The 25,719-nt window shown below is 40.8% G+C and overlaps 1 pseudogene; it reads left to right on the forward strand.

Annotated features, from left to right (window-relative positions):
* The first annotated feature begins 22,894 nt into the window (after positions 1-22,894).
* Positions 22,895-24,241, forward strand: LOC148019553 (uncharacterized; annotated as a pseudogene).
* Positions 24,242-25,719: the final 1,478 nt, after the last annotated feature.

The following is a 25,719-nucleotide window of genomic DNA, read 5'->3' on the forward strand; positions in this document are numbered from 1 at the left end:
AACTATCCAGTGAGCTTTGCTAGCCAGACAACTCACAGATACAGAAATGAAATACTCCACAACTAAATGAGAGGGATTATCCATGGTGTTTGTGGTAAGGAAATTTTGGCATTATCTTTTGGCTACGCCCTTTATTTTCTTTGTTGACCATCAAGCCTTGTTGTATCTAGTAAACAAATATATAACTTCACAAATAGGCAATAATGAGGAATTAATGTAAAGATTATTGGAAAAATATGAAAATTGTTTGAAGCATGTGTAGTATGCTTTGAAAGCTCATAATAGGAGATTGGACTTATTGAAACTATCAACTGAATGTCAAGACTTCAAGCTCAACTCTACTTTTAGGTTGTGTGTACCTGACACTTAGCTTGTCCAACTGTACAACATGCAAACACTAAATAAGTTGGTGACTTTAGACTTAGTCTGCACTTTGTGTGAATGGACTTACAAACCTTAGTGTGTTGTATTCACTTGTGTTAGATTAGTTAGTGATATAATGAAAAAAGAGAAGAGAGCACGCTGCTCCTTTTTGTCGGTTCAAATCTCTGTCTCTCTCTCTCTTAGCACTAAAAGAGTAATCTAAATCAATTATATTGGAAGGTCATTGGGAAAGGGAAACAAGCACATGGAGCTAAAGTAAAATTATAATAGGGACTTATGGTGGGATTATCTTTATGTGTCAATAAAATGCTGAATCATTTAGAGGAAAAGTCTTTGAAGCTTGACATGTGTTTTGTGACCTAAATACTAGGGAGCATAGTATAAAATCACTTTATGTGATTACACTTGAAAGAAGTATACTTGAAATAAGAATAAGTTGTTATGACTTGTATCTCTTACCAAATATTAAAGGATGTCCTTTTGAATTGTTGAATTGGATTCTTATGATAAAGCTTCTTATTTTGAAAGAAAATATTATTTTTACATAGCCAAGGTTGATTGAGTTTTATGGAATACCCAAGTGACTATTCAAATTGATATTATGGAAAATGAATGTTTTCCTAGCTTGTTGATGAGCTGATTGCTTAATTGTATTTGCATAAAAAGTCTTAGGCCCTCATGAGCAGATATATAGTTATATACTAAACCTCCCCCAAAGTTTGTGGTGAGATCCCTTCACCAAGGGTCTATTCGACATGTGAAAGGTCTCTTCATAGGGAGGACATTAGGCTTAAAGGTGACAAGGGTGCCAGGGTTCTCTAGTCATAAATCCCTTGGGTCTATCAAGGATCATCCTAATCCCTACATGTCCCAAGATGGACTTCCTCAAAAGCCCTAATACTAAACGAGGGTGGATTGTGGATTGTGTGCCTAAGATTGGGCACAAGTCCTAAACTAAGGGATAGAATGCCGAATTGGCGTTATACCTTGGAGAATGTGTGAACAAGTACATTATTTTATAAGTACTTTCAAAAGATTACTTTGATATTTTTCTTGTGTTTGTGACATAATTTACATGAAGGAACCAATGTTTAATGACTAATTACAAAAGCTGCCTTTGCATGTCAAACATAAATGTATTAGAATAATTAGATAACTAAAACAAACTCCAAAGGGAAAGCAAGAGGATGAGATCCCTGGTGGATCCATCCTACAAAGGGGTGGTCTCGGTGAGTCGAGAGTTTTCTTTCAAGGTGACATGATTAGGAAAGGGCCAAATGTGGGACTGCCTAGTATGCTATCTTAGACCCCGATCAATGTGATTTTAGGGGAACAGAGTCAAGACTATACCTTATGGGTAGAGGGGTTGACGCATATCACTCCCTCTCATTTCTCACTCACTATGAACCAAGTGCAGCATTGATTTGCTTCAATTTGAGTTGACTTGCAAATGCAACACTGCTCAACTGATGCTAGATTAAGCTATTAAGTGACCTTAGCGTTGACTTAGGAATGCGGATTGAAGTCGATCCTTGTGGAAACAGACAAGACCTTCCATTGTGAAGGGGGCTCAAGAGTCTCTAGGCAAAACCCATGTGTTATTTGAAAGAGTACTGAGTAGCATAGCTTAGGAAAGGTCTCTCAAAGGACCACTAAATCATGCCACTAATAAGGATGTCTCAAAGCAAGCATATCATTTATTATAAGATGTATATTTACCACCAACATCTACATTCTAAAATAGTTAACTAAACCTTGCTCAATCTTTATATCTCTATTCCCGCTCAATTTTGGAATCAAAGCTCTCAACACTTACAACTCACTTCATCTTTGTTAGATGTTATGCCACTCAAATTTGGAATTGAGAGCACTCATTTCACTTTTTAGTTAGTGTGATCTTAGGTTTTGATCCTCAAATTTAATGTTTTCTATCAAAATTGAATTTATGATACTCGCAAATTTGAGTTTGTGATGGTAAAGATTGTGTTTCCATCAAACTTGAATATGTGATGGTAGAGATTGTTGACATGAAATATATTCCATGCTTTCTAGAGACCTATACGCTACAAACAATTGGGATGCATCCAACTTTCTTGAGCATCATCTAGGATGATGGTAGCAAATGATGGTGTTCATTGGAATGAAAACACCACAACTCATCTTGTGTGGGGATCACATTGCAAATGTCATAGCCCATGGCTCAATGTCATGCCTAGTGATGCCCATGATTAAACACTTGCATCTCATCATTCATCATTGCTCCTATCATGGTGGTAACACTCTTTTTACCTCAGGAAGAGTGCCATGCTATATTTATGAGCTACCTACCTATGGGTGGCTTATTTCCTAGGAATATACATACTCTCTACTGTCATTTGATTGCACTTGCTATCCTCAAGTCCATTAGCTATAGTAATTGTACCATTAGGAAGGTGTTAGCATTAGAAAATCTTCTCTTAAATATAGAAAAAGTCCACTTGGGATTGACTTGGTCAACTAGATCACCACACTTACATGAGCATTGAGGGAAAATAGAAATCTTGAACTAGGAGATTGCAGATTGTAATATGGACTCCATCTTGATCAATGACATTGCTTTGTAATCCATTATGCCTATCACCATTTTCATGCCTACTACTATTCAATCATTGTTGAGCATCCATTTGGGTTGCAATCAGCCCGCTATTTTATTTGGCAAGTATATGCCCTACCTCTACTAATGCAAGGATGCCATTGTTACTAGCATCGCAAGCCATTACGATATATATATATATATATATATGCCACTTCTAAGAGGTGGTGCATATCACTTCCAAGAGTTTTGTTACCATTGACAAAAGTTTTGTCACAACCAAGGAACAATAAGATAAGAGGTATGCTACCATTTATTTGTGGCCATCGCTTTCACTTTTTGTGCTACCACAAATAAAGAAGCACAATGGTGGATAGCTTAGAAGTTAAAAGTGGTGAATCAAAACTTTCAAGCAATGATCACCACATCTAAGTGGTGGAAAACCACTCTCTAGTGGTTAATTTTCACTTGCGAGTGGTTGCTATGTCTCATAAGTGGTATGTCACAAAATTTAGTGATTGTTCATCTCTACCTAGGTATTAGTTTCTCACTACTTTGAAGTGCTAGCAACCACTCAAAAGTGCTTGCTTTTTAACTAAGTAGTGGGTTGCCAACAATTGTATATGCTGAGTCATATCATTCTACTGATTTGTTATGTCATGCCATTAGTGAGGACTTTCATATGGCCAAATCACTACTTTAGAACAAAAATATTCTCTCTTTATCAGCATTCAGATTTCGAGAGCATTGTGAAGCAATCATTATGTAGTTTAACTTGTTGGTAAACACTAAAAATTGATTTTTGGCACTGAAATGTGCTAGCTCTTAAGCACCCCACCAATCTCAAGTGCTCATAGATGACTTTTTTTGAACATCACCTCCTAGCATTTCCCCAACTTTTGGAAGTTTTTCCCACCTTTGTTTCGCATCTTAAACAATGATTCCTACTAGTATGCATGCATATAATATCTGCATGATGATTACACAACCTTTAAACTTGTATATAGCTACACATATATTAATTGCATGCTCTGCACAAGCATGGGGCTAGAACAAATTCTAATAAATAGAGAAAATTTTGCCTAAAAAATGGGTTGATTTGGCTAGTAGAGATCTCTTGATGTAGAGAGAGAGAGAGAGAGAGAGAGAGAGAGAGAGAGAGAGAGAGAGAGAGAGAGAGAGAGAGAGAGAGAGAGAGAGAGAGAGAGAGAGAGAGAGAGAGAGAGAGAGAGCGTGCAATGAATGTTTGTATTCATTACAATGCTTTTCTTTCGATAAAATTTATTTTGAGGAAACACTATTTAAAGTATATCAAAATCCTAAAGTACTCACATTTTAACCCCCAAAAACTATCTACTTTTTAGCACCAAAAGTATACCACCTATACTATATGCTTTCACCCATTGAGAATTGTGTCATGTGAGACTCTAGGTGGCCTAGAATGATTTTTATCAAGCATCATGTCTATTGAGATTGAGAATCTTATCTTGTGAGACTCTAGGTGACCTTGAATGATTTTCATTGAGCATCATGTCTATTTAGATTGAGAATTGTATCATGTGAGGCTAAAATTTAAAGTTAAGCCTCTTACAAAACTTTAGAAATTTGTTCAAGCACTTCCCATGAGTCTAAATTTGAATAAAATATAAGGCCCAATCTTATCAAGCCTCATGCAACATAATTGGCAACTTGATATGATTCTCAAAGTGGATAAACCTAAGGCTCAATTTTAAAGTTGAGCTACATTGAACATTATTGACTCCATCTTCGTCCTTATGATCACTTACAATGAGTCTTAGTATCAATGGACTTTAGAAACACCTTTCACCACATGATAAGAATTATTTAGTATAATTGTAAATGTACATCTACTAGAGTGTGTAAGTTTTCTTATTATAAGGAAATATAAGCAACAAAATATCTAAAAGCACACATTTCATCCACTTTAAATTCAATGAAGTCTAGCTCGAATAAATTATTTTGCTGAAAAATATGACAATTTCTTATTTAAGTCTTGATTATTGCTACAATTTCTTGATCTTCTTTTTTAAAAATGAATTTCAATGAGAGCCAAATTTTCTAAATGTGTCTTTTGGCCTTTGCATGGTCAACTAGTATGGTCAACTAGCATTCATTCAATAGAACCAATGTTGGATAGAAAGAGGAAGAGACAATGTGAAGAGCCTTAAGGTTAGGTGAATAACTAGATGAGAGAATTGAGGAGACTAAGAATAAAGAAGAGAGAAATTAGGAGATTTGAAAGTTCTCAGAGAGGTAGGTAAGAAGGATAAGAAGAAGATTGATTCTCATGGTGAACTAAATATGCACAAGCCTAGAGCCATGAGCTATGATATCATATCTGAATTTTTGTGTATTCACGCATGTTCATCAACTTGAGAACAAGGCATAGAGTTGGTTTGGAAAAAGGGTTTGGAGCATAATCTTTGGATGCACTTTATGATCATTTAGGGATTTAGAATATACTAGTACTTCATCAAGGAATTCTATTTGGAGGAATAACAAGAGTGAATTAGTTGCGGATCCATTTGTTCATCTTGATAAATTTCCCATTTACATGCTTTGGCTTGTCCTTTTGAAGGTCATTGTAATCATAAAGTCCACTTAGTTTAAGTTTCTTGATCCATTTAAGCAATGTAAGGTGGATTTCCAAATCCTTAGAAATACTTGCATCCAAATAGAAATAAGGAATAACACTTCCCCAAGTCACACTCTAGGCATAGCCTCTCCTAAGACTAAGGTATATCCAAAGGCATGCTTTCTCTAGGGCACTCATAACATTATGCCATGATGCCCTCCACTACGGGTTGCCTAGGAGATTCCTCTATACTCATCAGTAGTACAATCCACCGTACCTGGGGAACAGGCCACCAAATTTCTTCGGAAGAGGAGCCTAGCTAGCACTCCCAGCACCAAATCATGCAAAACCAGCCATCCCTAGGATGTGACCCTATGTAACCCATCCACCAAGCGATGCTCCATCCACTATGTGGAGGAGCCTAATGAAGACGAAGCCTATTTGAACCTTGCATCTCATACGACAAAGAGGGCAATCTAGGCCTGATGGACTATCGACCAGTACCAATGATGGCGTTAGGTAGAGGTAGGGGAAAAGGATTTGCAGGGCCAACCCACGATCCAATCTCATGTTGGACTTGCAGTCACTTAGGCCATATCTCATCACGCTAGGTAGAGGTAGGGGCAAAGGATTTGTAGGGCCGACTCATGATCCAATCTCATGTTGGACTTGCGGCACTCAGGCCATATCTCATCATGCTATCCAGAGAGAGAACAAGCAAATAGGGAAAAAACCGACCTCAAATGTGTTGAGTGCGACATCACTCATCTCTTTACCAATTGCCCTAGAAGGATCCATCCTCTAGCTCGACAATCGTGCTATTAGTGCATTTGGGGCTGTTTGGAGTTGAGACATTTGACAACGAGGACACATCCATCCCACTGCATGTCATGACCAGAGAACAAATAAAGCAGGCATGCATATCATTGCATGGGCCTAGCAACTCAAATGCAGCCTCAATAGGAAAGAAGAGCCGAAGGAGAAGGAAGAAAAAGACTTACGTAAAGGTCATGCTTAAGAATGAGGATGCAACAATACTAGAATTTGGCAAGAAGGTCATGGATGCAGAGGCAGAGACCACTGCTCCAAAGATGGTAGAGAAAGGGAGTGCCAAGGTAGGGGAGTATCCTCCCCCTAGGCACCAACTCGAGGCAATAGCCAAAGTCGAGTGGGTAAAGAAATCCCAAGAGCACCTCAAGGACACTGAGCCTATCTTAGAGGACGAGATTGAGGATCTCTCTAGCATGAGCATGCTAGTCTCACTTGCATGACTAAGGTCGAGAGACGCACCCATGCCACAGGCGATGCCACCTAAGCCAAGTTTAGATGCTACAAGCTAGACAATCAGCCAAGACCAATGGGCAAGAAGCATAAACCTAGGAGAGAGGCAAGCAACCAGCAACGTCCTCAAGACGTCAGTGACTACCCTAGTAACTTTAAGTTTAGGAGACCTATGCAGGCCACACCCTATGCTATGGTAGAAGTTGAAACATTGGGTGGAAGAACCGATAGAGCATGCTGCCACACTGACTCGCAGGATCATGATGCAGTCGGCTTGACGATGTAGTCGGTGCCAAAGTCACTACACATCAACACTTTTTGGGAAGGTATTGAGATGCACGCAGTCTTGCCTATCCTAGCCCTAGGAGATGTAACACAGAAGGGAATTGTAGATACTAAGGCAGGCGTGAGTGTGTTGAGCCAAACTGTGCTCCAAGCTGAGGGAAACCCACCTATTGAAACTGTTAGGTTCAATGTCACTCTAGCTAATGTAATGAAAGTTAGGACATTTGGAGCCTTGAAGAATTGGCCAGTGAAGATCATGGGTGTCCAGTTCTCTATGAACTTCATTGTCATGAAGGGAGTGGACTATGAACATTCTGCTAGGCCGACCCTGGATGAGAAACACTCGAGTTGTCGAAGACTAGGGCAATGGTATGATCTTCTTAGGAAATTAAATAGAAGCAGTGAGGGGCGAGATGGACACTTGGAAGACAACCCTCATCGACCTAGATGCCATCTCTGCCATGCTCAGGGGTAATGCACCAATAAGAAGACCTTATGGACCTTTGATCAAATACTACATCCCTTGTCCTAAGGATGAACGGAATTGGATGCACCTCCTAGTGACCATCGATCTCCCATTCTCGGACGAAGAGGAGACGTACAAACAGGCTGCAAAAACTATGAGCGTGCTAAAGAAGGAGCCCACAGTGCCACTCTGCATGATAGCCATGAGCTCAAATAGCCAACCAAGGCCTATCTCTTTCTATATCCCTAGCAATAGGTTGGAATTTCACAAGATTCTAGAATACCTAACATGTAGATTAGCCGATAACCTCACTACTAATCTAAATCCCCTCAAAGATCTATTAGACGAGCCTAAGTGGAAATGAACTAAGGTGCACGATCTGAACTTATTGTACAATTGGGCCTCAGTCACACCAACAAAGGATAAGCTAGAGATGAGAGTCTAGGGGATGACGAGAGTCAAGAGAAGCTGATTCCGATGATGAGTACGAGGACTACCACTCCATTAGTGAGAAAAGCGAGGAAGAAATAGACACCGTAGAATATGACACTAAAGGAAGGGTGATAGAGCAGATAAGAGCAGACTCCAAGCCTTAGAAAGAGAGTGCTTACAAGATTGAGAGAGGAGTCATGTGAATGGAGTGCAATCGCTCCTAGTTGGAGCATGTGGGACAATAGATTATGAACACGTAGGGATAGCCCAAGCACTAGCAGTGCCCCTTCTTAGGACGAATGCACCCACTGAGATACGACCACCAAGGGAGACTCCCTCCTCTAGTGAGGATTTCAAGTTTCATTCTGAATCAGAGGTCAGTACAGAGAGTGATCTAGAGACCTCCTAGGACTAAACACACCAAGGGGGACCCTACCAATCCACCTAAGGCGCAGACGATTGAAGGAAGAAAGGAGGGAATGAATTAAGAAATTGGAGGCATAACAACACAAGAAATTATAGGACCTACCAAAATGTTTCACGGAGTTTAAGAAAGGTGACAGAGTAGTGATCTTGTTGGGGGAAAAAAGAAAAGAACATACAAGTGAGCTGATCGAGGGACCCGCCAAGGTCAAGGAAGTCAACTTGGCAGGGGAAGGTAAGAAGCCTCGACCTGTGTTTATAGCTGACGACCTGACCGAGGGTCTCATTACACTCTTACAAGAGTATGTGGATGTGTTCGCCTAGTCCTTAGATGAGCTGAAAGGAGTGTATCCTAGAGTGGTGACACATAACATACCAATGGCCCCCAATGTGGTGCCTGTAAAACAATGACCGTACCTTATGAATCCGAAAAATGCCCAAGCAGTGAAGGAGGAAATCGATAAGCTAATGAGGGCAGGATTCATTTACCAAATAGAGCACATGGAATGGGTATCACTGATTGTGATCGTTAGGAAGAAGAATGGGAAGATCCGAGTGTGCGTGAACTATAAGAAGGTTAACATTGACAAAAATGAATAATTACCCATTACCATACACGGAGCACATGCTCAAAAGGGTAGTATGTAAAGAGGCCTACAGCTTTTTGGATGGCTTCTCAGGATATAGCCAAGTGCAAGTATATCCCGATGATAGGCAGAAGACCGTGTTTGCCACTAAGTGGGGTGTCTTTGCTTATATCGTAATGCCCTTTGGATTAATGAGTGCACCCACAACCTTTCAATGTCTAATGTGCACCATCTTCAAAGATATGATTAGAGGAGAGCTAGAGGTGTTTGTAGATGACCTATGTGTGCACTCTAGCTGGATAGAACACTTGGAGAAGCTGCACTGTCTTTGAATGATGCAGGCTTTACAACTTGTCATTGAACCAGTGCTAGGTTTGGGTCAAGCATGGATGCATCCTAGGGCACATGGTATCCAAAAATGTCATAGCCACTGATTTTTTGAAAGTTAGAGTCATTGTCAACTTGCCAGCATCCAAGGATTATAACAGAGTTTAGTGTTTCTTAGGTCACATCAGATACCATCGACGCTTCATGTTGAATTACGCATTGATTACAAGACCATTGTATAAGTTGCCGATCATGTTTGAGTGGGCTGATGAGTGCCAATGAGCATATGAGGAGTTGAAGAAGGCTCTTACAACTGCACCAATCTTACGAACCCCAAACTGGAACATCACCTTCCATGTGCATATAGATATATCTAAATTTGCTATTGGAGCTGTCTTGTGCCAACTTGGTGAACATAACTTGGATTGCCCCGTGAGTTTTACTAGTGCCGCTCACTGATAGGAAGATGAATTAATCCACCACAGATTGGGAGGAGTTGGCCATGGTATTTACTATAAAGAAGTTTTGACACTACCTCCCGGCTACGCATTTGCATAGGTAATGTTAGATTGTAGTTTGATACTAGTGCTCCTTTTGTGCTTGATGGCATACATCATGCCCTAGCTTTGAGTAAAAGCCTTATCTCGGCTAGGCTTTTAGATGATGATAGATATCATAAATCTTTTGGTGATTTTGCATGGAACAACACTCATGGTATTCCTATTTTTTATCAAGGCCACAAGGTTGGTAGTCTCTATCCCTTGCTTGTCTCTATGTTTATTGACTATATTTTGGCAATGACCAATCTTCCACATGTATCTTTATGGCATTATCACCTTGGGCATATGTCATTGAAAGAAATGAAAATACATACTTGACAGTAGTTTTTAAAGCCTAGTAAAAGTATGGAAGAGAAGCGGATAAGTGCAAATTTTAGGCGGGAATTTAAAGTCGACGGAAGCGGAACCTAAAGATCTGACAATTTTAAAGACCAAGGAAGACAGAAATGCAAAACTTTGACTGTTACGGTGGTTGCGGATTTTTAGTAAGTTTTTTTACGGTTGGATTGAAAAGAGAGATTCTCAACAGTTCTGGATGTCAAGTTAGTTAGGCAAAATTTTTCATAACTCAATTTGGCCCCTTCGGATGGGAGAAATGAGAGACCAGACGGGCCAAAGGACAAAATGACCAAGTCTTAAAACTTTTGGGCATGCCTTTTGGGAGGACTTTGGGACCCCGACTAAAAAACTTGATTTTTTTTGGGGGCATGGTGGGGGGCGTCATTTCAAAATGGCGCAACGCGATGTTGTCGCCCCGGGGCCCATTCATGGAAGCAACGATTGTGTGGAGAGGCCATTGCCAGGCTACAAGCAACCTACAGAACATAGATTTCCATTGATCTTCCTTCAATTTTTACTCTCCAGTGTCGGTCTCTGTTCGTGCAATGGCTGCCTGATCAAAAAGTTGCAATTCTAGTATTTCTCTCTCCTCCCTTCTCTCTCCTCTTGGAGGCTATTCACACACATGGATCTATGTAAGGAAGGGAAGGAGGTAAATGAGAGAGGCTGATGGAATAAGTGTTCTGGGCGGAGGAGATTATAAATCAAAATTGGAGAGAGCACCATTGGCAGTAGAAAATAAGTGTCAGCGGCCTCCCAACCTTTAATTATGCACCTCCAAAATCGGATTTCTATGTATAAGCACTCATTTTATTTGTTTTATGAAAGATGTTTGATGAAATTGTTTGTAAATAGATTCATTTGATTGCAAATGTTGAAATTTATCAAAATTTTTGAACAAAACTAGAAAATTGGGTTGTTTAACAATTTAAAACAAAACACGTAAAACTCGCAATTACACGGTTTTCATGAAAATGATAAATTTTGGGGTTTTGTTGTGATTTTGGGATTTCTATGGGATAGAAATATAAAATCAATGTTAAATAATTGTGATCAATCTCAAATCATAAATTAAAAATATCATAATTTTTATTTAAATAAAAAATAGTGAAAAATAGGTTTTTTCTTTAGAAAATTAAGGAAAAATATGGTTTATGTTCGTGAATGTGTGGCATGGCTATAGCATGAGGGGTAAACCTTAATTCAGCTGTGTGTCTTCATGTTAAAGTCCATTTAACTTCTTTTTATAAGAAAAACACATGGAAAAAGTGCTCTTTACACCTATCAACGATGCACAACCTAAATGATAGGGGGAAGAGGGGTTTTGATGCTGATTAGTTGTTGAAAATATATGAAATTTTGATCTATTTATTTGTGCATACCATATAGGACATTCATAAATTAATTAAGTTTAAAGGGGTCAAGCCACACGAGAATAATCGGGATTGACCCTTAACAATGAAGCACGATGTATAGGTTGAAATCATTTAAAGAATTGTTTTTTGCATTGCACAATGCTGATTTATAAATTGTTTCAGCACTATGGCATTCATAGTTGCATTGCGCATATCATATGGTAACTCCAGGATGCATTGCAATTGGTTTCTAATATACATGACCCACACTGAGTTATGAGGCACCTAAGCTGTAGGTTTAGGCATTTGGATTCCTTGGGAGATTGTAAAGTGAGAAAATTTATATCTCCTAGATTGTTTTAAATAAGAGTGGAGCTTGTTATGTTTGTGTTATTTATGTTAGCGGCGCATCGAGGGGCCAATCCCCTCAGTGTACGAGAGCTTCAGTGGGGCCACGACATTTAGCCAAAGGGGTACCTCCTTTTGTTTGTGATTAATAGGTATTTTATTTTGATCTATGTGTAGGGATTCCCTTTGAGGAGTGTGGGGCTTAATCATTGGACTACAACCTAGAACAAACATGGGAATCACGATAGCAGTTTAGGGCAATGCGTCCCTTAGATGCTCCTGGCCGTGAGGCCGAGGGGGTGTGGTTTCTTGAGTATAGGGAGGCCTGGATAGTGCTTGTAGCTAGTGTCGGGCCCGTTCTAGGTCCCAACAGTACTTGTTTCCAATATTTTCTATCTCTTGATTACTTATGTTTCACAAAAGAAGTATATTTATAAAATCTTTGAGTGTTTTAATATGTAGGGTGGTAAGCCTATTGATTGCCCATTACCTTTTCATATGAAGGTTAGTCATGTAGATTATCCCCTGTGAGATGATGAGAAGGTTGAGAGGGACAAGATCTCATATGCATCCACAGTGGATAGCTTGATGATGTATGCCATGCTAGCCACTAGACACAACATAACATTTGTAGCGGGAGTTGTGGCTCTGTATAGTGGGAGTTGTGGCTCACTATTTGGCAACATTTGGTAGGTGATATTGGGATGCAATAAAGAGTATCATGAGATACCTTAAGGGAATTTCAGCTATGTGCATTTGTTATGGTGGCTAGGATATAAGAGTCATGGGTTACAAGACTATGATTATGTATAAAGATATGCAGATAGTAAGAAGTCCACCTATGCCTATGTCTTCATCTTTATTAGAGGTATTGTTTCTTGGATGTTTAGGGTACAAAAATGCATGGCCTTGTCTACTACTAAGGTAGATTACATTGTAGCTACTAAGCCTTGGTATGACTCCTATATTGCATTTGAACTCTATGAGTGCCATGCAATTGGCATGTAATTTGGTCTTTCATGCAAAGACCAAACACATTACAGTCCATTATCACTTTATTATAGAGGTGATTGAGGACAAGTAGATAGAGCTTGTCAAGATCTTGATGATTGGCAAGAATATTGCATATTTTCTCACTAAAAGTCTCCCAATGGAGCATTATGCATTCCTTAGAAAGATAATGAGCATAGGATGAGATGACGTCTATTCTTCATTCTATTGTACTTCTATATATACTTTATACATTGTCACTTTTTTCTTATTTTTTCTACACTCATTTCATTTTCCTTTAAGTGGAAGGTTGCCTATGCCTAGGCTCTTACATTACTTGTATTTACTACCTGCACATCAATACACTGTGTAGGTGGCAGTCACTCATCAATGCCACTTTATTTTTTATTCTTACTATAACAATAGAATAAGGGAAGGCAAGAATACATTATGATTTTTGAAATTTCTACACCATAGTCTCTCTCTTAGGTCACACATTGTGGCTGTTGGAGTTTCCATACATCGATCTCTCTCTTCTTTGCTTGAACCTCCATAGCTCTTGCTTCCCTCTTGCTTTCACTCATGCTTCCACTTTTGCTCCACCTTTCAACCTTAGTCCTCCATGTCTCATTTTTGTGGAGCCATAGCCTTCACCATATTCCCCCAAGCCCCACTATGGGTTGATGGAGCTACAACCATCACCACCTTTGCCACTACGGCCTTCACCCAAGCTTGCCCTATCTATCAACCATGCCACCATTGAGTCCATCCCATGCCGCCATTGAGCCCACCTCCACGTCTCCACTAACTACATCCCCTCCATATCCCACTACCAATACCAACAATGAAATCTAACTAATTATATATGTTTTGGAGTTAATACATATACACCTTCTCCTATTCCACTATGCAAAGCACATGAGAAACTTTGTGGTTGGGATGTCTACTGGTCCTAGCAAATGGAACCAACAATGTAGCATTCACCCACCATGTTGGGACCACAAATACACTTCTATTCCTTCAAGAGTTTTTACCTATGAAGTTGAGGCTATCTCTCACCTAGCCCACTCACACATGCACAAAAAACACACAAACTAACCTACCCAAAGATATATCGATTTGAGTTGGTATATTGAGCATACTCACCAACCACTTACCATGTTGTAGTTGTAATAGGTCTAGGAAGCATCGCTCCACAATCCATGTCTATTGCTCTTTGCTCATGACCATACTTCCATTGTTGCAATGCATGGGATGAGTAGTGGTATGCAAGCTTGGGGAAAGAAGAGAAAAAGAGAGCTTCTCACAACTCATGCATTTCTCTCTCATAGTCTCAACCTCACATACTCTTGCACACATGCACATTCGCACCAAGATGGATGGAAGAGAAGAAGATAAGGAAAGAGAAAAGAGCTGACTCCTTGTCCCTCATCCTCTCACACTATTCCACTCCTTCACTTACTCACATAGAACATAGCAAGAATATAAGGAGCAAAAATTGCCATACACATGCATAGCCTTTTCATTCTCCCTCATTGCTTTTATATAGAGTCCTAGGGTTTCTCACTTTTTTTGGCATCTAATCCATATTTGTGATCTCTTGATCACCCATAATTACATACACCTTAGTGTTCATCTGAAATCACTCTAGTTTTTTTAAAATAATATTTAAAATTTTCATGTGAGTTAGCCTAACCCTCATTTTCCATAAACATCAATTTTCGCATAAGGATCATTACATGACAAATAACCCCAAAAATTGTTGCACATAATTATGGATGCTTCCACTCATTTGCATGTTTGTGAGAGTTAACATATTTTTTAATGTGCCAAGTATAAGAAAGCCTAATGACACCATAATCTAAATTAAAGATGTCTTTAAGTAAGAAAAAAGATAGGTAAAGGAAAAAATAAGTACATAGAAAAAACCACACACACACACACACATATACACACATAGAGCTAGAAAGGAGGAGGCAAAATGGCTAAAATATGGCTAATAGAGGAGGGCAAAATCTTGAGGCAGGTAGTGGATCTAGAGAGGGAAAAAAACAAGGAGGTTATTCAAATTTCAAATCAGATAGTAGTTGATGTTGGTGTTGAGGATGGCCGTAGTACTTGACCATATCTAACACCATATTTTGCCATTAAAGGGACAATGATATCAATGATACAACAATTTTGATCATCCAAAGGCATGCATTTATCATATTCCATTCAGTTATCATATTGAAGAATGCATCATATCACCATTGTGGGAACACACAAAAAAAAGCACTAATGTAGGTGTTTCAAAGGTTGAACCCTATGACATGCTATAGTATTAGATTGCCTCAGTTGTAGGGTTTGGCCTCCAAGATGCCTTCCTTGGTACATATTTTCCATTTTTTATGCATCCCCACAAGTGTTGAGCCCTCTTTGAGTAAATATGATGAATATTTTCCATGTTTTATGTGTCCCCACAAGTATTGAACCCTCTTTGTATGAATATGATGGATATTTTCTATTTTTTATGCGTCCTCGCAAGTGTTGAGCCCTCTAAGTGAATGTGATGCATTTTTAAATATTTTTTACAAGTCTTGACATCCCATTTAGTTTATACTAGAGCTTTAAAAAAAAGGTGTCCAATCCTCACACTAGCTATAGTAAATAGGCAAAAGTGTTTGAGTGGATCCACTCATCTCTAGAAAGGCCAATGCAAACTACAAGGGTAAACCTTTGGAAAGTCCAATATATGTGATAGTTAACTAGCATAATTTGTTCTCATGCAAATCAGAGTGCTACCATCTTGGACCTTAGATTTAGGAAATTTTGTCATGAATTTCCTCAATGGTTTTGAGTTGTAAATGTAAATTACTTTTCTATTGAAAGTCTTTGCAATCTTCTAGGACTTGATCTTAATAAATTTTCCAATAGGTTCAATAAATGGTGCATGATGCATTAAGGGAGAACCATGTACGACTTTAAAGGGATCAATATATATTCCTCTATAGCCTTCAAGTATCTCACTAGCAAGACATTTCCTTGTGTGGATGGAGAGTAATTGCATGTTCCTAGAGGTTTTGGAGGTAAAGTATATGCTTAAAAGCAAGAGAATGATTGTGAGTGGTCCATTTTCTTTGTTTCACATAATTGGATATTTTTCAATCTATGCTCTCTTTTTTGCAATTCATAGCACATTGCTACAAAGATGATTATGCTTTGCTTATAAGGGACAATGCATAAAAGTTCTTCTTAATAGGCATGCACTTCTACCACTAGATCCATATTCTCCAATAGTTTAGAATGCAACTACCAAGGATTGAAAGACCTCCAAGCATAATGAGGGTAAGAGGATGAAAAGTATGGTGCAAGAAAAGCAAAGGGCTAAAAACTCGAGAGGGGGAAGGCCCAAGAAAGAGTTTAAGGAAGACCCCTTAGAAGGGGAAAGAAGCCCATGAATCCCTAGAAGGACGCCCACGAGGAGAAGAAGCAAGAGGCAAAGGTTGGGACATCTCCTATAATGACCCCTACAAGATGGACTAAGAAATAAAATATGTACTTTAATTTACATCACCACTTGTATACCACAAAAGTGAAAATAATGTCAACAATCATTGATAATTTGTTCACTTAATCTATCAAATTTCCTTGTGAATATTAAGTTATGAGAATATTCTATCTTTGTTTATGAGGCATCCTATAGGTCCATGTGAATATTATGAGTTAAGTAATGAGAATCTTATATCCGAATATTTTAATAAGGCCTTTTCAAGGCAGCTCATCACATTTATAGGTTTTTTTTCTTCTCTTCCAATAAAAAGAGCTTGTGAATATTTTGAGTTCAATTTTGATAACTTCAAGTGTCTTAGTGTTCAAAGATTTCAACTAATGTTGTGGATGAGATTTTCCTACTCAACCAATCATTTTTATTTTGTGAAAATAGCATCTTCTCTGACTAGTGGTTACTGAACTAAGGATTCGTCTCCAGTGGACAACATGTATTAATACCATCCTCAATTTTCTCCCATGAGAGCCAGTGGCTGTTGAAAAGCTTTGCCCCTGAGAATTTTGTACATTCTATTATTCATTTACAACATTGATTCATTCACTTCAAAGTCCTATTTTCTCTTTGTTTGTGTCTGTATTTTTGCATTTTGTGTCTCTGTTTTATTGTTTTGCATTTTGCATCTAGGATTTGCATTTATTGCATTACTTTCTAAGTTATTATGTTTCAACTATGTTCATACATTCTATGTTTCCTTTGTTCAATCTAAAGAAGTCATGTGTGGTTCAATGTGATGCACGTGGTAACAACATTAGGGCTCTTCTTATGTAGGATGGCGGAGTTGTGGCTTATGAGAGCGAATTGTTTTCTCCACCTTCAATCAAAGAATCATGATCATATGGTATGGATTTTGAACAACCCATTGAAGTGGTGGAAAAAACACTTTAAGGGCATTCTCAACCATAGACCACTTGCTAAATGAGCCTTTTCTTATGGGCATGCTCGATATGGATTTTGTGATCTATGATTATTGTTGCTTAAAGAGGAATTGTAGTTCTTGATTTTGCACATTTGAATTGGTCTGTTTGACACAATTCCACATATGATCTAGTCTTGACCTCATTCCCATAATATTATAAGATGTGATTTCAAGTGATTAAAGGCATGTTTCCCTTCTCATTTTTTTGGAAATAATTTTGGCAATTTGATATTATTCCTAGTCATTTGAGGGCATACGCTCAATATCTTTTGTTGGATGAGATTTTAGGCACTTTAGACCACTTGGAAGTTTGGTAGTCTTATAATCTTTCGAGTAGACCATTGATACTTTTACTTCTTTATAAGGTTTTTACAACATTTTTTACATGACTACTATAGATAGTTCAAGATATTGACCATAACCAATTATCCCTCCTAAGTTAAATTATGTAGAAACTAAACATAGCTACCCTTCTCCATTGATATAATGCAAAGGCTAATACTATATGATAGGTTTACAAAAAAATAGTGTGTTTATTTTTGTGTCCATAGTAATGATGAGTTCAAATTTTCTTCTTCTAAAAGCAAGCCATTTATGTAACAAGCTAGGTGTAAGTGTTTCACCTTTGCCCTATAAGACATAGAACTACTCGTTTCCTCTTACTTAAGAGTTTGTATGACAACCCCCCCCCCCTTAGCACTATCTCCCACGGAGTCTTTATGACCTCGGGGAGTTGGGATCAACGGCTCTCGTTGATCCCCCTCCTCACGATCATGGCGCAGACGTCGATCCCATGGACAAGTAAACCCATCCTTGTTTGGTGAGCCCGCCCACAATCTTAAACTCGTCCAACCGAAAAAGTGCCCATCGATGGTACTTGTTAACCCTCAAACGAACGAAGGTGAAAAATTCAGAAAAGCTAAAGCAAAAGACAAAGACAAAGGCCAAGTCAAAGAGAAATGGAAGACAAAGACGCACAAGGAGAAGAGTCCTAAATAAAGGAGAAAGGTGCACAAGGAAAAGCGCAAGTCAAAACTTTTGTAAAAGAGCGCAAATGCATCATGGTTTAATTCAAGGAGCGCCGGGCTCTCACCCGTGCAATTTGTAAATGTAGATGGGCAGTGGAAAGGAAGCTAGGAAGATAGAAGGACAATGGGAAAAAGGGCCTAGGCTACGGCCGACCATGTAAAAAGGGGAAAAGGGGATGACCGCTCAAAAGGGATTTAGGGTTTTGTATATAAAGTTGAAAAGTGAATGAGAAGCTCATTCTTGTGTGTGGCCAAAAGTAGCTCTCCTCTTCTTCTTCTTCTTTTTGTTCTTGCTTGCTTGAGCTTGTGCTTGAGAGAGGGAGTGTGAGAGTGTGAGGGAGTGAGTGTGTGAGGGTGAGGGACCGAGGAGGAGAAGCTCTCCATCTTCTCATCTCTTCTTCTCTTCTCTTGTCTTGCTCGCGGCAATGGAGCTTGGAGCGTGGAGCTTGAGGGTGGAGCTTACTTGAAGCTTACACTTGGATCGTGGAGCTACCGGAGTGTGCGGGAGAGGAGGTAACTCGAACGGCACGGAGGTAAGCTCACTACACTCGTATGGATGGCGCGTCTGTTATGTGAGAGGTAGCCATTAGTCCTCGGCTTGGAATGCTTGAAACAATAAGCGGTCTGTGGGTCCTAGCGGTTGAGTGAAAGCTTCCACATTTTGGTTCCGTTGTCGGGACCAACGGATTCAAGCCTTGAGCGCTTGCGTGCTTCAAATCGAGCATTGGAGTAGGGTTTTCCCCGAACTGGTGCTTGAGGTAGATAGGTAGGAAGCGAGGGGGTTGAAGAGGGTATTCGATCTCCTTGGCAAGTAGGTTTTTTGCTTTCTTGAGATTTATGTTGTGGAATGAAGTAGTGTAGGTATTTACTTTGTGATTTGTATGCATTTAAGGTAGAAAAAAACAAAGAAAAAGAAGCAAATAGTAGGGTTTTCTGTTGCTGTATAACAGGCTGAATAGGAAAATAGGGGCACATATCCTTTGAGCACCGCTCAATTTGAGCACCATAGTGATTCCAGGTATGTCTGGCACTTCCTGGTAGTGTTTTGTACCTATTTGGAAGGCGCTCGCTGATTCGGTGCAGTAGACGTTAGTTTAGAGGCATCGCGCACAACTCGCGGGCCGTCGGTCGCGTTGTTAGATCAGACCGTCCGAGTCCCAGAATCGGACCGTTCGACTACTAGAGTCGGACCAGCCCTGTCCGATTCCCAGAATCGGACAGTCTGATCGGACGTGCCACGTGGCACTCAGACCACCAAAATCGGACCAAATCTTAATCGGATCATCCTATCCGATCGGACCACTCGGACCAACCCGTTCGATTCGACACTTAGATACTCGGACCACCCAGAATCGGACCAGTCCGGAATCGAACCACCCTGTCCGATCCGATTCCCAAAATCGGACCACTTTAAAAATCGGATGACTTTAAAAATCGGACCACTTTTTTTATCCGACTCCTGGAATCGGACGTGACCAAAATCGGACCACTAGGCCGATCGGACCAACCCAAAATCGGACATTCGATTCTAATAATCAGACTCCTGAAAATCGGACATTTGAGAATCGGACAGAAAACTGTCAAAATCGGACAGGTATCTAGAACACGAATTCTGACGCATCTAAACCCCAAGATTGACCCCAAAGACCACATAGAGCTAAAGTCACATCACAGATCCTCACTGGGCTAAAATTTAGAGCACGTAGTTCAAAATTTGGCTATAAACGGTCCTCCAAATTGCATATGGCGTCTACCATAACGGCCCTGCGGGCCGGGGGGGACTGTGCCCCCTTCCCCGGACCCCTGCAGAGGGGGCTCTGCCCCCTCCGCACCTCCCCCAAGTAGGTTGGAGAGAAAACGCGCGCCATGACAAGTCCTCCAAATTGGACCCGAGTGTAGTAATGGCTCTACACGAGCATGGATTCTCACTTGCAAAAGAGCAACCAAAAGCCCATACCTGAACAGAGAGAAACAGAGACCCTAGAACCTCAACGGGCCAATCTAGCCATCAAGGGCAAAAAGGCCACACCACGAGAACACAAAGACATTGTGTTCAGACCAGTGCTAAGTCTACCTAAGAGTCCTAGATCTCCTACACCCTCTTTTGCCAAACAGACACAGGAAGCACAATAGCAGTCGTCAAGGGTAGCTGCTCAATCCCAATCTCCATCTCCATCTAAGCTTCCAAATGTCCAAGAGGTGGGACATGACACCATCTGTAGCTCTCGGCCCAAGGATAGGCCTGTGCAACCTAATGTGACTAGATCAACTCATGCTCGATCTACACAGATGAGTGCTCAAAGGACAACAAAAGACACGACCACTTCCGATCACCCTAGGGACTTGACACTGCAATCCACCAAGGGTAGCCAACCCACTGGACTAGCCATTACTACTTCCAATTAGGGATCACAGCAGTCACAGTCCTTGGCCATGACTACGCCCCTGGCGGAGCGTGTCCTTAGTAGTACACCTGTGAAGGAGGTGCCGCAACTAGTGTCCTTGACAACTCCAGCACTTCCAAAGCACCTAGAGCCTAGGCTTGAGGAGAGACCTCCCAAAGATGTGGCCAAGGAGACGGCGCATCTGACCACTCAACCTAGCAAGGCTACTCCGCAGGCCACGACTAGGTCCCATGAGGACCCTCTAGAGAAGGAAAATACTGAGGCTCGACCAAGCACATCAACGGTCGATGTAGCCCAAGGTCCTGAGACGTTAGATGCACCTACATTGACCAAGAAAAAGAGGAGAAAACATCGAAAACAACGGTAGCTACAGGTGGTTGTGGACCCCAAGAGCATTGAGACCAAGAGCGAGGGAGAGCGGGGGAATAAAGCATCAAGTCCATCTACCAATGAACCCATTGACATCTCTCTTGATAGCGGTGAAACCTCAGACACATCCGTGTGCTTTGAAAACCCGAGCAACAGTTGCCATCAACAGTTGCTTGCAACACTCTATCCACTGACAATAGAACTCACATTGATCAATCAAGAGTGGATACAACGCTGTCGTATTGCTGCGCATTCGAGGTGTGTAAACCACCCAAAAGTTGTGCATGGGATTTGGTACTTTGTACATATTTAGTTGTTGTGATTACATTTATTTTCTATGTATGAGTATAGTGGCGAGCATGAAGGGTTGCTTCAGGCAGGATCAAGGAGACAAGACATTACAATTATTCAAACAAATGCATGAGGAGGATATCTCTTTGGATAGTATCACACTTGTCTGCACCTTAAAAGCTTGTGGCATGGCTAAGGCTAAACTCAATAGCTCTCGCTTTGTTTCATCCATGGCAGGAACAATTGATTGGCATGCTCGGAAGTCTTTAGTGATCCAGATGTATCTGAAACTAATGACACTTTAAAAAGGCGATACATTGACAAGGCTGATGTATATAGTTTTGCAATGACCTGCTATGAGATCTTGACTGGTCAAATACCTTTCGAGGGCACTATGCGCAAGCAAATGTATGAATTTGTTACACCAATCTGCTACAACTGAATTTGTTTATCTTTCAAGATCTGCCCTTGCAAGATCCATCTAATTTCTTAGTTCGTCCTGGTCGGACATCAACATTTCAAAAGTTACGTAGTGTTATATTATATGGTACCAAGCCTATGGAGATAGAGCCCAGAGAAGCCTTGAACATGATTTGTGTACCAAAAGTACTCTCTGCAAGTTTTGAGGACCGTAACGGATAAAAATAGCACAAGGAGGTGCTGGAATAGCCTGGGACGTGTGCGACGCAAAAGGAGGAGAATTGTCGACACGCAGGAGGAGAATACTCTGCGCTGGAAAAAACGGAGGACGGCATCAGCTGGGGAAAGGAGGCTTCAACAGAAAAAGTATTGGTTACAGAAAAGGAGCGATGCTAATTGGGGAAGAAAGGAGAGAAATAGCAGAGAGAACAGGGAATCCGGGAAAGAAAAGAAAGAGTTTTTTTGGAATCGTGTAGGAGGGAAAATAGATGAAAGGAAGAAAGCAACGGAGACGCTCCTGCGACGACTGAGGGACGAAGAGGAAAGGAGCAGAAAAGCAGACGGGAGGAAAGGAGTAGAGGGCAGCTGAAGAAGAAAAGCTTGATGATTGAAGACAATACGAAAAAGCTCGACTCTTCTGTGGAGAAGTCAATATCTGATTCCATGTGATTAACCGTGGGTCGGTGAGCTAACCAACCTGCGTAGCGGTTAGGATCTCCCGCCTACCTACTTCGACAACACAAATCAGATTGGCCAAGGTGACAATTCACATGACACTCGACATGGTAGAGCCCTTCACGTTACTGCGGGGATATCCAGTGTGGGACAGAAGAAGAGTTTGACAAAAGGAGATGAATTTTGGCATCGTTTTGATCTGGAAGAAGGGAGTCAGGATGCTTATCATACAGGTAACTAGGTAGCTTCTCAAAGTTCCTATCATTTGGCACCTTGGGATCAGTTGTTGGAAGAAGATGCAGCAGCAACCAGAGGACATAGTATGAATTTACCTCCTCAGGTTGAAAGGATTGATTCTTCATTTCAAGTACACCAGCTTGGCATCGCATCACCAGGGAATCCTTTTATAGAAGATCTTGACAGAGTTAGCAATTTTTCAGAAGCGGAGAGTAGTCATCCCTTGTTGAGAACTCAATTTGCAGAGAATAATCATGCTGATATGCTGCAAAATGCCACAGAGCTTAATATACCGGTGGAGGGAGAAGAGGTATTGAATCCATGCTATTCTGCTGATGATACTGTGGGATTTGTAGCAGAGACAAAAGAACTATTTGAAGCTCCATCTTTTATGAGCCTTGTGGATCCTGAATCTAATGCCCTGCAAAAGAACTATTTGAAGCTCCAACTTTTATGAGCCTTGTGGATCCTGAATCTAATGCTCTGTTCAAGGCATCGATGCCTGTATATCAATCCAGCAGCACTTCAGTTGCCTATGGCACTGGAGAAAAGTGGGAGGCAAATTTTGATTTAGTGTTTCCGTCTTCTCAAGGGATTACAAGAACATCATCCTTGTGTAGAACAGATATAGCTGGTGGACAAAGTTATGATTCATCATTTTCTCAAAGAGGTTTAGATAGTCCAGATGCAGTTCAAAAGAAGGAAACTTGGTCTGCAACTACTTCTCCTAAATCCAGACCATCAGCTTTCCTCTTCCCCAAGCTAAGCCCCATGGTGAAGAAGGTGGCAGATAAAGTTCGCTCAACACCAACTGAGATGCTGAATATTGTTCGCAAAGTATTGAGCCCAATTTTCATGACACATACCTTAAATTTTTGGATAAGATAAACTCCAAGGTTTTACATAAGGAGGTGGTAACCATGTATGAAAACTGCAAGGTTCTTTAAAGGTTACAGAAACAGTCCATCATAACAATATAATATCACCTATTCATCCTATTCAGCTTGGAGTAACCTTGAAAACTTGATGATTGAGCTCACTATAAAGAGAGTCATATACCATCAGTGGATTACAAGAATGTTATTGGTACACTTTACCTGTATGACATGCTGAAGCTAAAACAGAATTTATTGATTGAAATCTGGAATTATTGTATGGTTAATATATGACTCAGAGTTGAATGCTAGAACCATCTCTGACATTGGATTATTTATTTGTTTGATCTTCCATCTTGATATATATCAAGGTCTTCTGAAGACGCGACTATGCTTTCGTAAACCCTTCGACAACGCTGTCACAACAGGGTGACAAGGTCCTACTAGTCACACCCGAGAAGAACCATGACAAAATAGCAGCAAAACCTCAGGAGCAACGTGAGAACCCCACAAAGCATGAGAAATCCTAGCGTTGACTAATCTTGCTCATCCAGGCCTGAGCCCCCAGCCATGCTAAAGCCTAAGGAAACTCTTAGAACTTTGCATGAGATAGCAACTGAGCAAGCCCTCGTTGAATATAGAAGTGTCACAGAATGCATAATTGAGTTGGATGCTAAGCTTAAGGTGGTTGCACGTGTCTACGTCCTTGCAGACATGGGCACAATCCCCAAGGAGCAGCTTGGAGATTACTTGCCATTTCCTCTATCCTGGGAAGAGCAAGAACATCTTGACGAGCACTACGACAGGCTCCTGCATGAACGCATGCGATTCATCTCTGACAAGGAGGCTGACGAACTGCGCTTAACCGTCACGTTCAATGAAGTGCTCTGTCAACCGAATCTCATAGACATAGAGCAACTAAAGCGACTGTCAGCAGGCCAAAGTCAATTTGAGCAGCGTTGGTGCGAAAGCCGCATTGTAATGGCCGAACTAGGGGCTCAGATCATGACAGTCTTGGAGGAGCGATTGGCCAAATGGCAATCCCAGAGGGACCCAACCTATGTGGCACCTACCTCCCTTCGAGTGCTGACTGTTATCCGAGGTACGGACTTAGCTGGAACTAGCCAAGAGAACGCTCTGTTTGATAAGGTTTCCACTGAGGAGGAGTTACATATAGCCAGTAGACTCGGACAAGGTTCCATGCTACTCGATGTGGCAAAATATCTATCGGTATTGAGTAAGCTGCCACGAATACTAGATGCGTGTGCCACGCTCCAGTATAATCCCGAGTTCTACAATTGGTTCTTATCCTCGTGAAGTGACATGGATTCATAAATATGTATATAAATAAACAATGATTTTTTTGTCACCCTGTATAGATACTATCAACACACACAAGCAATGATAGTCAAGCGCAGGGAGAAGAGTTGGGTTTAATAGGCTAAGCTCTTCAGGTCCTCCTCTCATCACACTTTTAAAAGTCGTGTGACTATTCTCACTTCCAAGTGAAGGGCATGCAACCCTCATTACCGCCATACGAAGCCTTGACCAACGACTCTGATGGTGTAGATGGGGTACTGTCCCTTTCTATACACCTTTCCCTCTTTTTGGTCTATCCTTCCAAGGAGGAGCCCTGCCTAAATCCATGACCGCCAGCCGACGTAACTCGGCGTGAACCAAGATCGGCTAATTGTAGGAGGCTAAATATACATCACGGGGGCCATCCCTCTACAACAGGCATAGCATGCCCCACCCCTCCCCTTCTCGTCCTATGCGCTTGATAATCTGTACTATAATCCCTTACATATGAATGGTCTTATCATGTGACAAATCCTAATCCTTGATTCGCATCTTACAGGCCCCCCGCAAGGAAAACATGGAGAACCAAGGGCAGCTAGCTTGCAAGGATGCTCTCCGCAGCCGACGGAAACATGCAACACACGCCCCTCTGCCAGTGCGCTACGTGCCCACTCTTAAAAGCTACGCCAAGAAACATGGCCCCAAGCGC

The sequence above is a fragment of the Lygodium microphyllum genome, chromosome 19, assembly GCF_053477565.2.
Source record: "Lygodium microphyllum isolate KBCC chromosome 19, Lygodium_microphyllum_v1.1.10, whole genome shotgun sequence".
Lineage (NCBI taxonomy): Eukaryota > Viridiplantae > Streptophyta > Polypodiopsida > Schizaeales > Lygodiaceae > Lygodium > Lygodium microphyllum.